Source organism: Apium graveolens, chromosome 5 (assembly GCF_009905375.1).
Source record: "Apium graveolens cultivar Ventura chromosome 5, ASM990537v1, whole genome shotgun sequence".
Taxonomy (NCBI): domain Eukaryota; kingdom Viridiplantae; phylum Streptophyta; class Magnoliopsida; order Apiales; family Apiaceae; genus Apium; species Apium graveolens.
Window position 1 is genome coordinate 182,245,375 of NC_133651.1, and position 19,385 is coordinate 182,264,759.

At 36.7% G+C, this 19,385-nt stretch overlaps 1 non-coding gene across 1 annotated transcript; it reads left to right on the top strand.

Moving 5' to 3' along the window:
- Positions 1–11,384: 11,384 nt before the first annotated feature.
- On the top strand, positions 11,385–11,491 carry LOC141663054 (small nucleolar RNA R71). Its single transcript, XR_012551140.1, has one exon. It is a non-coding gene; the product is annotated as a small nucleolar RNA R71 (small nucleolar RNA).
- The last annotated feature ends 7,894 nt before the right edge of the window (positions 11,492–19,385 follow it).

A 19,385-nucleotide genomic window follows, 5' to 3' on the forward strand; every position in this document is an offset into this window, starting at 1 on the left:
CCTGATATTTATTTCATTTCTTTACTTTTTCTTTTGATAAGTGATGCTTATCAGCACTTAGTACATCCATAAGATTTACTAACATCAAAACTCAACAGATAAAAAGCATTATTCTAGTTTTTGACTTAATAATAAGATACACAAAGTAAACCTAACCAAGCTCAATATCAGAATCTGCTTGTGTTAAAAGATTTCCACATAAACAATTACTTCAAACATGGGATCTTTAGTATATTAGAGACTACTAGGTCAGCATCTAGCACAGTTATCCTCATTGGATAGAATAGTCACAGAAACATTCATATCACTATCAGAGTTTAGAAATTCACATCAGAAAACAATCAGTACTTAGGTAAATTTCAATTTAAGCACATATTACATAAAGAAAGTAATATCTGTAAATACTGATCATAAAGTCTGATGTATCAGAACATAAACTAAACAGATTTAGAGAAAGAATCTGAAACCATTCCAAGTTCATTTACCAATCTTGTAAAAGTAGCTTCATACAATGGTTTTGTGAAGATATCTGCTAGTTGTTGATCTGTTGAAACAAAATGCAATTCCACTGTACCTTCCATCACATGCTCCCTTATGAAATGGTACCTAATGCTGATGTGCTTTGTCATTGAGTGTTGAACTGGATTACCTGTCATAGCAATAGCACTTTGATTATCACAATAAATAGGAATTTTAGAAAATTCTAACCCATAATCTAGTAACTGATTCTTCATCCAAAGAATCTGTGCACAACAGGTTCCTACAGCAATGTACTCTGCCTCTGCAGTTGATGTGGAAATTGACTTTTGTTTCTTGCTAAACCAAGACACTAATCTGCCTCCAGGAAATTGGTAGCTTCCACTTATGTTTTTCCTGTCAATTTTGCACCCTGCAAAATCTGCATCTGAGTAACCTATTAGCTTAAAGTCTGATTCCCTAGGATACCACAATCCCAAATCAGCTATACCCTTAAGGTACTTGAAAATTCTTTTCACATCTGTTAAGTGAGGCTCTCTTGGATCTTCTTGAAATCTTGCACAAAGACAGGTAGCATACATAATATCAGGTCTACTTGCAGTTAGATAGAGTAATGAGCCAATCATACCTCTGTAATCAGTAATATCTACTGATGTACCAGTATCCTTATCCAATTTTGTTGCAGTGGCCATAGGAGTGGATGCACATGAACAGTCTTGCATTCCAAATTTCTTCAACAAATTTCTGGTGTACTTAGATTGACAAATAAAAGTTCCTTCTTCATTCTGCTTGACTTGAAGGCCCAAAAAATAGCTAAGTTCTCCCATCATACTCATTTGATATATTGACTGCATTAGCTTGGCAAACCTTTTACAAAGTTTGTCATTTGTAGAACCAAAAATGATATCATCAACATATATCTGCACCAAAAGTAATTCCTTTCCATGGTTGAGATAGAATAAAGTTTTATCAATTGTCCCTCTGTTAAATCCACTTTCCAGAAGAAACTGAGCTAATGTCTCATACCATGCTCTTGGAGCTTGTTTAAGGCCATAAAGTGCTTTATCAAGTCTGTAGACATGATTAGGAAATTTTGAATCTATAAAACCTGGAGGTTGTTCAACATATACTTCTTCTTCCAATTCTCCATTAAGAAAAGAACTTTTTACATCCATTTAAAAGACTGTAAACTTTTTATGAGCAGCATAAGCCAAAAATATCCTTATGGCTTCCAATCTAGCAACTGGTGCAAATGTTTCATCATAATCAATTCCCTCTTATTGAGAATATCCTTTTGCAACCAGCCTTGCTTTATTTCTTGTAATTATGCCATCACTATCAGTTTTATTTCTGAACACCCATTTTGTACCAACAACTGATCTGTTCTTTGGTCATGGCACTAGGGTCCAGACTTTATTTCTTTCAAATTCATTTAACTCTTCCTGTATTGCTTACACCCAATCAGCATCTTGAAGAGCTTCTTCCACTTTCTTTGGTTCAGATTGAGAAAGAAAAGAATGATAGAGACATTCATTTGATGTTGCTGTTCTAGTTCTAATACCTGCTTCAGGATCTCCAATAATCAAGTCAGGTGTATGAGCTTTAGTCCACTTCCTTGCAGATGGAAGGTTATCTCTAGAACTGGATGCTCCCCCATGATCCATGTTGTCTCCATCAACATTTTCTGATGCTCCCCCTGAAATTATGCTCTATGAGTTGGATCCTTCCGAATTTGAGTTTCCAGAATTATCAGAACTTGGCCCATCAGAACTTGATGAATCAAAATTCGAGTTTCCAGAATTATCAGAACTTGGCCCATCAGAACTTGATGAATCAGAACTTGATGAATCAGAACTTGAAGAGCATGTTCTAGATTCTGATGCTTCTTGAGATGTGGTTGGATCTTCAATATGATCCCCCTACATAGGTGCATTTTCCTTTGGCGTAGTCACCAGAGTTTCAATAACATCAGAGTTTGCAGTATCAGGATTTAGACTATCAGAATTTACAGAATCAGAATTTAAAGCTTCATTCTCAAATCTCAGCTAATCATGATCATTGAAATCTTCAAGTCCAGTAATCTTCTTATCATCAAAAGAGACATTGATAGATTCCATGACAACCTTTGTTCTTAAATTATAGACTCTGAAGGCTTTTGTGGAAAGTGGATATCCAACAAAAATTCCTTCATCAGCTTTTAGATCAAATTTGGATAGCTGTTCAGGATGAATCTTAAGAACAAAACACTTGCATCCAAATACATGAAAGTACTTCAGATTTGGCTTTTTTTCTTCACCATCTCATATGATGTCTTTCCATGCTTGTTGATTAGTGTTGCATTCTGAGTAAAACAAGCAGTTTGCAAAGCTTCAGCCCAAAAGTAGGTTGGTAACTTTGCTTCATCAAGCATAGTTCGTGTAGCTTCAATAAGAGTTCTATTCTTTCTTTCAACAACTCCATTTTGTTGTGGAGTTCCAGGAGCAGAAAATTCCTACTTTATTCCATGGTCCTTGCAGAAGTCTTCCATAATCATATTCTTGAACTCAATGTCATTATCACTTCTTATAATTTTCACAGAGTCTTTGACCAACTTATCCAGTTGCTTGACATGATGAATCAAGATAGACGCAGTTTCACTTTTTGTGTGCAAAAAATACACCCATGTGTATCTGGTAAACTCATCTACTATGACCATATCATATTTCTTCTTTGCAATAGACATAACATTCACTGGACCAAATAGATCAACATGTAGTAGGTGATAAGGCTCAAGAATTGAAGATTCAGTCTTGCTCTTGAATGAAGATTTTCTTTGTTTTGCCTTTTGACATGAATCACAAAGGTCATCAGGAGCAAATACTGATTTTGGCAGTCCTCTCACAAGATCTTTCTTGACTATTTCATTTATATTGTTGAAATTTAAATGAGAGAGTTTCTTGTGCCAATCCCAGCTTTCTACAATTGATGCTCTACTTAACAGACAGATTGCAGAACCATCAGAACTTGTTGAAAGTTTGGCTTCATAAATGTTACCATGCCTGTATCCCTTTAGAACAACTTTGCCTATAGATTTGCTTACAACTTCACAGTGTTGTTCAAAGAAATCCACATGATAACCTCTGTCACAGATTTGACTAACACTCAGCAGATTATGTTTAAGTCCTGAGACTAGAGCTATTTTTTCAATGATGACATTCCCAAGATTGATATTGCCATATCCCAGATTTTTTCCCATGTTGCCATCTCCATAAGAAACTCCTGGGCCAGCTTTCTCCACAAAGTCTGATAGCAGGGCTTTATTTCCAGTCATATGTCCTGAACATCCACTATCAAGAACTAGGATGTTCTTCCTGTTGTCCTGCAATCACAAAGACCACTAATGATTAGTTTTAAGGAGCCAGAATTGCTTGGATCCTTTGGCCTTATTAAGTTTGTTAACATTTACAGCGGATTTAACATTAGAGGTTATGTCAACATTTTTCTTATCAGAATTCACAGTATCAGACTTTGCATCAGAACTTATGCTAGAAGGAATAATGTTAACTTTCTTTAAAGAAGGTTTTATTTGATAATAATCATAGTGCAAACTATGATATTCCTTACAATTATAAATGGAATGCCATACACTACCGTAATGAAAACAAGGATTTTGTGGCTTAAACCTAACAGACTGACTCTTAACTCCTGACTTAGAAGGTAAGGAGTTTATATTCTTATTCTTCCTGTAAAAAGAAACCAGATGGTTAGAATTTCCACAGTTATAGCATTTCTTTCTAGGAGCATTAGAAACAGGCATATAATTATTGCTTTTATTCACACCTTCCTTTCCATTCCTATTTTTCCTAGGTGGCTTTACCTTGTTTACATCCTTAATCTTTTTCAGCTTGTACTTAAGCTGCTTCTTTGTCATTAAGCCTTTGTTAACTTCAGCTGGTTTATCATATTTTAATTTGTCAGAAGTTGACTCTACCTTTACTTCTGTATCATTATCTTTCATCTTTTCAGAATCAGACTTTACAGTTTTAGCTACAAACTTAACAGGATTTACCTTTGGCTTATTAGTCTGTTTAACAACAATTAGCTTAATTTGTTTAGTTCCTGTTTCACTTTTATCATCTCCATAACCTAAACCCTCTTTCCAGTATCCACTACTTGGTAAATTCTGAGTTGTTCTGCTAGAGTTAGTACAAGTCCTGATAATCTCTCTTTCCTTTTATAACTCAGTTTTTAGAGATTGATTCAATTTTAACACTTCATCTCTAACATAAAAAGCATCATCTTTTTCTTTCTGAGTTTGATGGAACATAACTAACTCTTTTTCTATATAGTCATTCCTTTTCTTAAAAGCCAGATTTTCAGAAGTTAACCTATCACATGTTAAGGTCTGATCTCTATAGCTAATGAATATGGTTTTAAGATAAGATCTCAACTCAGTAATATCATCAGTATGAAAAGCATAAGTTGTTTGAGGTACCTTTAACTCAGCAGCTTCAGAACTGCTATCAGCATTTGCCATCAAGGCATAGTTCACCTCATGTTCAGAATCTGAAGTGTATATCCAGCTTTTCTTCTTTGTGACAAGTGCCTTGCCTTTGTCACCTTTTCCTTTCTTGCAATCAGGAGATATGTGGCCTTTCTCACTACAATTGTAGCATTTAACATTTGAGTAATCTCCTCTGTCAGACTTTCCTGCTTTGCCTTCAGATTTTTTGAATCCCTTGTTATCAGAACTTCCACTTTTCCTGGAAAATTTCTTTCCCCTTCTGAATTTCCAATAGGCTATCTTTGTGATACCCTTCACCATAAGAGCACACAAATTCATCATTTCTTCATCAACATCCATCTCAGATAGACTTTCAGTTTCTGAATCCTCATCACTATCAGAACTTGATGACTCAGTATCAGACTTTGTGATGAGATCCTTTCCTTTGCCTTTCTTTGAGACAGCTAATTTGGGGGATTCCTCATCAGCCTTAAGAGATACTATTCTTGACTTTCTCCCATGCCTCTTGCTTCTTTGATCTATCTCAAGTTCATGAGTTTTGAGCATACCATAAATTTCATCAAGAGTAGTTTCATCAAGAGCATAGTTGTCTCTTATAGTAGTTGCCTTCAAATCCCAACTTTCAGGAAGAGCTAAAAAGAATTTAAGATTAGTATCTTTAAGATCATATTCCTTATCCACTAGTGACAGATCATTCAAGAGTTTGACAAATCTTTCATATAAACCAGTTAATGACTCATCAGGTTTTGAGTCAAAGTGCTCATACTATTGAGTGAGTATAGACCTCCTGTTCTTCTTAATTGAATCAGTTCCCTGGTATCTTGTCTCCAAGGCATCCAATATCTCCTTTGCAGTCTTATAGTTAATTACCATGTTTGACATGACATTATCAATGGCACTATGCAGCAAATGCCTTACCTTTGCATCCTTGGCAATAAATGAGATATCTTTAGCTGTATATTCACTTTTCTCTTTTGGTACAGTCATTGATGGCTGATCTGCAACTACAACAGAGAGCTTGGTTGGCTTATATGGTCCTTCATTAATTCTGTCAAGGTATTCTGGATCTGTAGCTTCCAGAAATATAGTCAATCCTCACTTTCCATATGGGATACTCAGAAGGTTTCAGTATGGGAACCCTAATAGTCTCATATCGATTATGGATTTGAGTCTTTGGAGTTTCTTCAGTTTTGGTGGGCTTGGTTGGGATTTTGTCTTCTTCAAACATGATTGTTTTGGATCTTTACTGTATATGTGTTAACAGATAGGCTCTGATACCACTTGTTAGGTCACACACACTGTAGAAGGGGGTTGAATACAGTGTATACTACAATCAAATCGAATTAAGAACACAAGTATGAAACACATAATAATCTTATTAATAAAACAGTATTACAATGGAACCATTCTCGCTCAGTGATGAACAAATATCACGAGAGCTGCTAGGGTTACAATGAATAATATTCTCGATTATGATGACACTTATTGTGGCGCCCTGTGTTAGGGCGAAAACACGCGCTAATATTCACGCAAGTATACGCGTTCACAAGTAGTATAAGATATAAATCAGATTCGTTCCCACAGAGACTGGTTTAGGTTAAGTTCAATTTATGCACCTATGCAACAATGTATGGTTATCGCTCAATGCTAAGACAAATAACAAATTGGGTTTTTATTAAACTAAGAGATTATATTAAATAACATTAACTAAGAGAATTGAGGTTAAATTACTATATATGACAAACATGGGATTCTAACTTCATTATATACTTCATTCAATAGCCTTCTCGTTCTTAACCTTAACATGTGATGGTGAGGACACTAATCAGATAACACGAAACTGATAAACGCCAACTTTCGTTGCACGAGTACCATTCTACCAGACATCCACAAAAGAGATAGAAGCTGAATAGGCACCAATTATATTGAGACCCTATATGTCTATAGAATTTGACAACATAACGGTTTAAGAACAAGTTATCTATCTTGATTACATAGGGCAAGTAAAATGGTTAGAGTTACCTACAAATCATATATAACAAATACATGAACCTATGCTAGCATGGCAAGTTCTAAACCTCTATATTCACTGTCGCTTCAATAGAGATTAACACGCTATCTTATATGTTAGCTACGCACATAAGACGAATAAACACAACCATACTAGGATATCAATCAATCACCACACACCAAGATATCGAAACAATTAACTATTGAAATCCATAAGTAAATCCGCTAGAATCCCATGACAACGATTAGCCCATAATCGAACTCATCGTCACAAGGGGTTCCAATGAAAGCATGGTATAAACAAGGTCTTAATAAACTAAATAATAATCATAGTACGAATAAACGAGATCTAGGTTCAACAAGAACGAAAACGAGCATCCAAAGTTACAACTAATTCAAAGAATCACAAGTTGAAAACAAGATCTTCTTTTTTGGAGTTGTTCTGTGCTTCTAGGTCTTCTCCTTGGTATCCCAATCTTCCCGGATGATGAAAACCCTTTTTTTTAAGTATATATACGCCCCTAGTGGACCTGGACCCTTAAAATCGTCAAATTCTACTCAAAAAAGGCTTTTTCAGCGAAATCAGCGACCAGCCGCACCCTGAGCGGCCGCTCAGCTCTCCTGAGCGGGTGCTCAGCTCTCTAAGCGGGCGCTCAGCTCTCTGAGCGGGCGCTCAGCTCTCTGAGCGGGCGCTCAGCTCTCTGAGCGGGCGCTCAGCTACTGACTGGAAAAAATATTCTGATGAATCTTGTTTTGGCCATAACTTGAGTTCTACTCGTCAGAATTAGGCGATTCAACTGCCCACGCGAAGCTATTGAGATTCTCTACAACTTGAAAATGGCCTTAGCTTCCAATTCTGATCACTTTTAATCATATTTCCTTTAAAATCTCTTTTCTTCATTTAACTGATACCTGAAATGCATTAACACAAAAACACATCAAAATACCAACAACTTGAGTCCAAAACACCAATTTAAGCTTGTAATAAAGCATTCCAAGTGGATATAAAATCCACTTATCACACCCCCAAACTTGAATCGATGCTTGTCCTCAAGCATAAACAGACTCAAAACTACAAAATAAACCTAATGCATGAATGCAACTATGTGAATGCAACTAAATGATAATGCAATCGATCCCCTCAGAATAACCATAACCAAATGAATAAACCAATGCCTCTAAGAATGCAATAACTTGAAACATAGTTCAAATAAATCCCATAAACCAACTCACAAACCAGAAACGTGCGTGTGTGGATGCTTAACAGATATACTCTCGATACTAGATCAATAACCATAACTTATCTATCATCGAAACAATCAAAAGTTTATAAGCAGAATAGACAATAAACGCATTATGACTCACAACACCTCCTTTCTACTAGAGTTATACAAGGATTCACACTATTATTGAACACATAACAAAGATGCTTATTTGATCGTGCAATGAATGAGGTCCCAAAAGACTTATACAATAATACCCATGTAGCGAGCGTTAGGTTAGCGGATCCCAGACTATAAAAGCCTTAGGTCACTAGGCACAAAGTCCCCTAGAACTTAATAACTCGAGTATTAAAGAGCTCACTCTTGATCAATTATGCATAAACACATACTTTTTTCTTTCTTTTTTTCTCTTTTTTCTTTTTTTTTCCTTTTTTTTTCAACACTTTCTGAATGAGTGCGTTTCGCTCCATCTCATTCAACCCTAGACTACTCATAAAAATATGAGCCGGCTACTAGCCATTTGACACCTAGCCTTACAACAACTAGCAATGAAATCCAAGTTTTTCTCTAGATAAAAAGAATCAGTGTTTTTACGTCATTACGAGAATATCACAAATTCTAAATATAACCAAGTGATTAAAACTCAACAACAAACAAGTATGATCATGATCTAGATCAAAAGCAACCCTATAAGACTTTGTGAAAATATTTGTTTCTGGCATGTAAATCAATTCATTCGGACTTAAACATCCCTCTATTCATCATCACCATACTCAAATCAACATCAACTTATCAAATATCATAGTCCATCTTAAGGGATCATGCTAAATATGCATGCAAATGTAACTATATGAAATCACATAAAAATAAACAAATATGTCCTATATGAACAATCATGCAAAAATATGAATGAACTACAACTAAACATGCAAAATAAATCTATATGAATCTATATGGACACACACTACTAATCCTTACATTATCACCCCCAAACTTAAAATTTTCAATGTCCTCATTGAAGGTAATAATAAGGATTTCAGGCATACCTAGTCGTCGGAAAGATCACCCTCTTCGGGTGGAGGATCAGGTGGCCAATCAACCTCGCCACTAGTGTCTCGGAAAATAGTACCGAAAGCGTGTGTCAAATCTTCAGCAAGATGACGGTGAATGTCGTGCATGGCCTCCATACGCCTAATTACTCGCCTGTACTGCTCGTCACCAACACCAGTCCTATCAACTACCTGCTGCACATGAGAAGAACCCTCTATAGGCACTGGAGGATCCGTTCAGTACCCTCTACATCATCAAAGATATATCCCAACCCCTTGTCAGGGGGTGCACCTAAGAATGAATAACTCAAGTGATTTGGTAGTGGGTTGAGCTCAAGTGTAGGAGCATCTTCAATAGACGACTCGAGACGATCCTGAGAAATTTTCAGCTCTGCTAATCCAAGAGAATCGAATGGCACATCCAACTTCCTCTTCCACAGAGGTGCATTCAAAACCTGAATTTGCTCTACTTTAAAGCACTCCTCTTTAGCTGTGGGTAATTTTATTTCCTTGAACACATTGAAAGTGACCTTTTGATCATGAACCTTCATCGTAAGCTCTCCTTTTTGCACATTGATCATAGTTCGGCCTGTAGCCAAGAATGGTCTTCCCAAGATAATGGGAATCTTCTTATCTTCCTCGAAATCAAGAATTACAAAGTCAGCAGGGAAGAAGAGTTTATCCACCTTGACCAAGACATCCTCCACTATACCTCGTGGATAAGCGATGGAACGGTCAGCTAGTTGCAATGACATGTATGTTGGTTTCGCCTCAGGCAGACCAAGCTTCTTGAAGATAGATAAGGGCATCAGATTGATGCTAGCTCCTAAATCACATAAACAGTTGTCGAATCACAAGTTTCCGATGGTGCAAGGAATAGTGAAGCTTCCAGGATCTTTAAGCTTCGGAGGCAACTTCTGTTGCAGCACAGCACTGCATTCCTCCGTTAGAGCAACGGTCTCTAAGTCATCGAGCTTCACTTTCCGAGAGAGAATACCTTTCATAAACCTCGCATAGCTAGGCATCTGCTCAAGAGCTTCAGCGAAAGGTATGTTGATATGAAGTTTCTTGAACACCTTCAGAAACTTCTCAAACTGCTTATCCAGCTTTTTCTTCTACAGCCTTTTAGGAAAAGGAGGTGGAGGATAAATCTGTTTCTCCCCTGTATTACCCTCAAGAGGAGTGTGTTCCACAGTATTCTTCCTTGGTTCCACCTTTACTTCCTTCTGCACATCTTCTTCAGCCACAACTGCATTCTCTGAATCTTGAGATTTTTCAGGCTCTTCGTCTTGCTGAATTTGGGGGCTTACGACCTTTCCAGACCTTAAGGTGATGGCGTTCACATGTTCTTCAACTTTCTTCTTTCCTGGATTGGCTTCTATATCACTAGAAAGCGTTCCTGGTGGTCGATTCAATAAGGCATTAGGAATTTGCCCTATTTGGTTCTCCAGATTCTGGATAGAAACAGCCTGGCTTTGGCATATAAGAGCCTGGTTTTTGCACATAAGTCTCAACTCCTCCAATTCAGATTTTTCATTCGAAGATAGACCTGCATCATGAGTTTGTTGTTGAAGTTGGAGTTGTTGTCTTGGTGTAAATTGTTGCTGAAAACCAGGAGGGTTAAATAGCTTATTTCCAAACTACTGGAATGGCTGTTGCATCACATTCTGATTGTTGCTCCAGCTGAAGTTAGGATGATTCCAGTTGTCAGGATGATAAGTGTCTGGAACTGGTTGTTGCGATCTCTGAAAGTTGCTCACAAACTGAGCTGAGTCACTAGATATAGCGCATTGCTCCGTCACATGCGGACCGGCACACAGCTCACAAACACTATTTATCTGTTTAACACCATAGTTAGCCAGAGAATCGATCTTTATAGACAACGCCTTTAGTTGAGCAGTGATAGCCGTAGCTGTATCCACTTCAAGAACTCCTGCTACCTTGCCCTGTGGATATCTCTGGGTTGGATACTGATATTCATTAGCAGCCATCAGTTCAATTAGATCATAAGCTTCCTCATAGCTCTTTGCCCATAATGCTCCGCCTGATGCTGCATCGAGCATGGGTCTGGACTGTGCTCCCAACATATTGTAAAAACAAGTGATGATCATCCAATCAGGAATTCCATGATGAGGACACTTCCTAAGCATCTCCTTGTAGCGCTCCCAAGCTTCACTTAGCGATTCTCCTGTTTGCTGCACAAATTGAGTAATAGCGTTTCTGATTGCAGCTGTCTTCGCCATAGGGAAGAATTTATTAAGGAATTTCTGAGCAAGATCCTCCCAAGTAGTAATCGAACCAGCTGGTAGAGAGTGTAACCAGCTCTTAGCCTTGTCCCTCAGAGAGAATGAGAACAGTCTCATCTTCACAGCATCTTCAGAAACACCATTGAAGCTGAAGGTGTCGCAGATCTCTATAAAATCCCTAATGTGTGTATTGGGATCTTCCGTTGGAGAACCCCCAAACTGGATTGAATTCTGCACCCATTGAATTATGTCAGGCTTGATCTCAAAGGTATTAGGTGTGATAGCTGGCCGGACAATGCTAGATCGAATGTCATTGATCTTGGGTTGAGAAAAATCCATCAAAGCTCTCGTTCGTGCTACTGGATCTCCCATTGTAATGAGTACCTGAAACACAAACAAGTAAACCGTGAAAGTAAAAGAATCCGAGTCAGTGAACTTTAACGACCACTGATGACAAGCACATAAACTAAAAATTAACACCGAGTCCCCGGCAGCGGCGCCAAAAACTTGTTAGGGCGAAAACACGCGCTAATATTCACGCAAGTATACGCGTTCACAAGTAGTATAAGATATAAATCAGATTCGTTCCCACAGAGACTGGTTTAGGTTAAGTTCAATTTATGCACCTACGCAACAATGTATGGTTATCGCTCAATGCTAAGACAAATAACAAATTGGGTTTTTATTAAACTAAGAGATTATATTAAATAACATTAACTAAGAGAATTGAGGTTAAATTACTATATATGACAAACATGGGATTCTAACTTCATTATATACTTCATTCAATAGCCTTCTCGTTCTTAACCTTAACATGTGATGGTGAGGACACTAATCAGATAACACGAAACTGATAAACGCCAACTTTCGTTGCACGAGTACCATTGTACCAGACATCCACAAAAGAGATAGAAGCTGAATAGGCACCAATTATATTGAGACCCTGTATGTCTATAGAATTTGACAACATAACGGTTTAAGAACAAGTTATCTATCTTGATTACATAGGGCAAGTAAAATGGTTAGAGTTACCTACGAATCATATATAACAAATACATGAACCTATGCTAGCATGGCAAGTTCTAAACCTCTATATTCACTGTCGCTTCAATAGAGATTAACACGCTATCTTATATGTTAGCTACGCACATAAGACGAATAAGCACAACCATACTAGGATATCAATCAATCACCACACACCAAGATATCGAAACAATTAACTATTGAAATCCATAAGTAAATCCGCTAGAATCCCATGACAACGATTAGCCCATAATCGAACTCATCGTCACCATGGGTTCCAATGAAATCATGGTATAAACAAGGTCTTAATAAACTAAATAATAATCAAAGTACGAATAAACGAGATCTAGGTTCAACAAGAACGAAAACGAGCATCCAAAGTTACAACTAATTCAAATAATCACAAGTTGAAAACAAGATCTTCATTTTTGGAGTTGTTCTATGCTTCTAGGTCTTCTCCTTGGTATCCCAATCTTCCCGGATGATGAAAACCCTTTTTTTTAAGTATATATACGCCCCTAGTGGACCTGGACCCTTAAAATCGTCAAATTATACTCAAAAAAGGCTTTTTCAGCGAAATCAGCGACCAGCCGCGCCCTGAGCGGCCGCTCAGCTCTCCTGAGCGGCCGCTCAGCTCTCCGGAGCGGGCGCTCAGCTCTCTGAGCGGCCGCTCAGCTCGGGCGCTCAGCTACTGACTGGAAAAAATATTCTGATGAATCTTGTTTTGGCCATAACTTGAGTTCTACTCGTCAAAATTAGGCGATTCAACTGCCCACGCGAAGCTATTGAGATTCTCTACAAATTAAAAATGGCCTTGGCTTCCAATTCTGATCAATTTTAATTATATTTCCTTTAAAAGCTCTTTTCTTCATTTAACTGATACCTGAAATGCATTAACACAAAAACACATCAAAATACCAACAACTTGAGTCCAAAACACCAATTTAAGCTTGTAATAAAGCATTCCAAGTGGATATAAAATCCACATATCACCCTGCAAACCCGGGTCAGAAGTTTGGGGTCCACACACACACCTTATTAATAACCTGCTTATAACAATGATAAAGATAATAATAACAATATGTAGTGACCCTAATTACCAACTACCACGGACCGCAACAGGTTAAAGTATGCACACAAGCCAAACACACACTTATATTACAAACCATTCAAATCCCCACTATTCCAACTCAACACTGAGTATTAAACATTATTACAAACTTTTACAAACTCAAATTATCCCAAAAGAAGCCTAATAGCTTAGCTCGATCAACCTGAACCCCTAGCTCTCGCGCTGGACTGGGGATCCTCATTACCAACCTGGTTCATTCTTAACTGGAAAAGAACATAAACAACATCGCACAAATGAGCTAACTAGCTCAGCAAGTCACAATGATAAAACTGAGAATAATGATCATCTGGTGAAAATGGTTACGATATCAAGTGAACAATGAATTATGATTTAGAATTGGATATTGTACTTTTATTTTAAAAACCAAGGTTAGGTTGCTGATCAGTCACACACTAACCCCGAGCAAAGCACACAGCACTGCTCTAACTACTGGATCCAGGGCACAAATTGGCCAAACTTGACCATTATATGGCCTGACCACGAATCTGGTCCATAAATTTATAAAAACAATCCAATTCTAACATAATAATAGAATAAGCAGTAATAAGCAATAAACAGCATCATTAACAACATTGGACGTTCAATAATGAAAATGGTTTCAATCTGCATAGGGATCAATATGGCAGTTTCAAAGCATGGATGCTAAGCAATGAAAGAATTGGATAGCAAAGGAAATAATGTTTCAAGGATTTGGCCTTTCAAAGTATAGGATACAATGGTTTGAGTGTGTAAGCAATCTGGTTCAGTGTTTGATATTTAGTTTGTATGTATTTGTGGAGCAGTATCGTATCTCGGTGCACAACAATCAATGGTTTAGAAAGAATAAGGATTACGGCTCAAGATTAATAACTGGAACCAGGGTTTAGGGTTCAGTGCTTCAAAGCACTTGCAATATAAAACAGGACTATCAATCACTACAATATCTCGAGAAAGTTCAGAACACTTGCCCGGTACAAGCTTACTATACTGCACTCGCTTTCAATCACCACTGTCTTACTCCTCGACTACCTGTTTCCCTTTCCTACGTCTTGCCTCTTCTGCTCACATATCATAAGCATCTATCAATATTTAACTCATACGATTCTATTCGGCACATACTTCTATCTACCCTTCGTTTTACCCAAATCCGATTAACGGATTGAAAGTTATGCAATAAACAAGTAAACATCAAATATATAGACTGACAGTTAACCGACAAGTCACATATAACACATAACACGTCACATAATCAATGATATATCATTTACAAAGAAGTCTCGGGTCATAAATAGGCTTTCGGATATTTAAAATGATTTTTAAAACATTTTTCGGAATTAAAATAGATCGTTGAATCAATTTCGAAGTAATAAATAGGGTTCGGTTGGCCAATTCTGGCTTCAAAACAATTTCATAATAATTATCGAGCCTTGAAAATAATTTAAAATAATATTTTATAGCTCGAAACTATTTTTAGGAATTTTTAAATCATTTTTATGTAATTAAATCTAATTAAATAATTAATTAAAATCAATTAATAATTAATTAAATCAATTAATCAATCAATTTTTGAATTAATTGACCAATTAATCAATTAAAAATTAACTGAAATTCATTAACTAATTAGTTCAGATTTATTTTTGAATTAAAAATAATTTTCGGAATTAAAATAATAATTTTTGGAATTTTCAGAAATTAAAATCGAATTTTTATAATTAAAATAAATAGGAAATATGAATTTTAAATATTTTTAAAACAGGAATCCAAAATTTGCAAGTTCTGGAAACCTCAGGGACCTAACTGTTTCTTCCCCAAAAGATAAGGTACCAAACTGCAATTTTACAACCCCCGTCGCCGAAAAATACAGGGGTGGCCGGAGAACACGATTCCGGCACCCTCATCTCACTACAAGCTCCAGATCACATCTACAGACAACCAGGAATCGATTCCTGCAATCAAAACATATTAATAACCCCAGACTTGGCCGAAAATTGGCCAAGAACATCGCCGGTTTCTGGCGAAACATCAAAAACTTAAAAAGACAACTCCCTACGATTCAAGCATCCTCTGTTAACGAGCTATATACCAATCGATTGCAAATTTTATAAGGAACATAATCCACTATAAATCAACAGCTAATAACCCCTAAATCAAAAAGCCCCAAATTTCAATTGAAAACATTCATACGGGTTATAAACCTTAATTTTAAAATTCGAGAATTAAACCCACTTTTGAGCATGTTATTGAACTCCAAATCAGACGTATGACATATGAAAATCATCAGGAAAACAAGCTCTACAACATGCAATCATCAAATCATACAAACAATCATCCGAACAAAAATTCATATTTTTAATAAAAATAATTCGAAAATAAATAAATTTTCAGAAAATAAACCTTGATTTCTGCAGTGATATGGAACATAGAATCTGGTAGTACTCCTTGAGACCTTCGATTTGGTTACTCCAACTTTTCCAACTGATTTCAATAACACCTTGAAATTGTAGTTTGATTCTAAGAAGGTTTTATGAATTTAGGGTTTTTCTCTGAAAAATTATATAATTAACTGACTGCAAATGATTTTGATACGAAATAAAATACGGTAAAAGGCTATTTATAATTACGGAAAATTAGTATCCCGATGGATCATTCCGGATATAAAATGGTACGTTTATTTGTAAAAACTGATCCAAACGGTATCGGTTATCGGATAATTATCCAAATCAGTACAATTTGTACTGCGGTCTTGGTCTCAGCGCCTGGTTACACGTACTACGAGGTGATAATTGGGATAGTTTAATAAAAAGCTCCCTTTTATTGAAAATACGAGTTTTATTGATTTACTGAAACGAATATTGTATCGAAAATGTTGCGCCGGGACCCGCGCAGGACAAACCGTACGCCGGATCGAAAAAGTCGAAACATGGAATATGCTCGGAATATTACAATTAGGTTAGGAAGGAGTTCCCGGAAGAGTTTCGGGTTCCAAAAACGTAGCAACGGATGACGTCGGTTGGTTCCCGTTTTTATAAAATAGATTTTAAATACCCGGAAAAAGATTTTATAAATTTCATATGATCCTTATAAATTCATAAATCAACATAAAAATAATTAGGAAGATATGACAATTATCTATATTTTATTTTGGACATATAAAAATTAAAATACTCAATTAATAATATTTTTAAACATCCAAACACATTTAACACTTAACACATAATTCACAGAATATATATTGAACACATATAATAAATATTTATTAACAAAAATAATTACACGATATATCCCGGATATTACATCCTTCCCCCTTAAAAGGATTCTGTCCTCAGAATCTCCTAAGAAAACAAATGAGGGTACTTTTCTCTCATATCACTTTCCAATTCCCAGGTTGACTCTTCAACCTTTGGGTTTCTCCATAATACTCTTACTAGCTTTACCACTTTATTTCTTAATACCTTTTCTCTTTTCTCTTTCCTCTAAAATCTCTATCGGACTCTCTACATATGACAAATCTTCCTGAAGCTCTATTGGCTCATATTCTATTACATGCCTGGAGTCTGGATTATACTTGTTAAGCATCGATACGTGAAAAACATTGTGAATGTGCTCCATGTGCGGAGGTAACGCCAATTCGTAAGCTACTTTACCAACGCGCTTTAGAATCTCAAAAGGTCTGACATATCTTGGGCTCAGCTTTCCTTTCTTTCCAAACCTCGTTAGTCCCTTCCACGGTGATACTTTCAGTAATACCAAGCTTCCTTCTTTGAATTCCATGTCTTTCCTTGACTGGTCTGCATATTTCCTTTGACGGTCCTGTGCGGCTATCAATCTCTTTTGGATAATTTCAACCACTTCTTTTGTCTGTTGTACTAATTCAGGTCCAAATATCTTGCGTTCTCCTACTTCGTCCCAATACACTGGAGATCAGCATTTGCCTCCATAAAGGGCTTCATAGGGTGGCATCCCAATACTGGCATGATAACTGTTGTTATAGGAAAACTCTACCAGAGGTAAATACTCGTCCCAACTTCCTTTGAAATCAATAGTACAAACCCGTAACATATCCTCAATCGTCTAAATCGTTCTTTCACTTTGGTCGTCCGTCTGGGGATGATAAGTCGTACTCATATTCAATCTCGTTCCCAAACAATCTTGAAAACTTTTCCAAAATCTTGAATTAAATCTTGGATCTCGATCAGATACGATAGACACAGGAACTCCATGACGAACTACAATTTCCTTCAGGTACATATGGACCAACTTATCGAGTAAAAATCTTTCATTTATAGGCAGAAAATGAGCTGACTTGGTAAGTCTATCCACTATAACCCAAATGGTATCATGATTAGCCCTTGTCCTTGGTAATCCAACTATGAAATCCATGGCAATATGTTCCCACTTCCACTCTGGAATTTCCAATGGCTGTAGCAATCCACTTGGTCTTTGATGTTCGGCTTTAATTCTCTGACATGTATAACATCTGCTAACCCATTCCGTAATTTCCCTCTTCATATCTGGCCACCAATAGTTTTTCTTTAAATCTCTGTACATTTTGGTACTTCCTAGATGGATTGAATACCTTGAACTATGTGCTTCCTGTAAAATTTCATTCTTTAGCTCCGTCACTGGTGGAATCCAAATTCTTGAAGAAAACCTAAGAATACCTTGATCATTCTTCTGCGTGCACAATTCCTCACCTACCAACCGATTTATATCTTGATCCATTACATCTTCCTGACACTTCTTTATTTTCTCTAGCAACTTCCGCTGAAAAGTCATACTGTACACTTTTGCTTCATTAGGCCTGCAAACTTTAATCTCCAATTCCAGTTTCTGAAATTCCTTATATATCTCTTCAGGTACTGATAACACATTTAACTTTTCCTTCCGACTTAACGCGTCTGCTATAACGTTCGCTTTACCGGGATGATAATTAATCGAGCAGTCGTAATCCTTAATCAATTCTAACCATCTCATTTGCCTCATATTAAGCTCCTTCTGAGTGAATATGTACTTTAAGCTTTTGTGATCCATAAAAATCTCGCACTTTTCTCCATACAAATAATGTCTCCAAATCTTTAAAGCAAAAACTATGGCTGCTAGCTCCAAATCATGAGTAGGATGTTTTTGTTCATGTGGTTTCAATTGCCTTGATGCATACGCAATCACCTTATCGTGCTGCATTAGAACACATCCTAGTCCTTTCTGAGAAGCATCGCTATAAATTACGAAATTCCCTTGATCGTCTGGAAGTGACAAAACAGGTGTTGTGATTAATCGTTGCTTCAATTTCTGAAAACTTTCTTCGCACTTGTCGTTCCATATAAACTTTTCATTCTTCCGTGTAAGCTTTGTCAATGGTATTGCAATCCTTGAAAATTTTTGAACGAATCAACGATAATATCCTGCTAATCCCAAGAAACTTCTTACCTCGGTGGGTGTTCTTGGTCTTTCCCAAGTTGTAATTGCCTCAATCTTTGCAGGGTCCACTTTGATTCCTTCGTTACTGACTATGTGTCCTAAGAATTGAACTTCCTCTAGCCAAAACTCACACTTCGAGAATTTAGCATATAAATTCTTTTTCCTTAAAATCTTCAAAGTTGTTCTTAGATGTTCCGCATGATCCCTTCCGCCTTTGAATAAATCAAAATATCATCTATAAACACAATATTAAACTTATCCAAGTATTTCTTGAAAATTCTGTTCATCAGGTCCATAAACGCTGTCGGGGCATTGGTCAATCCA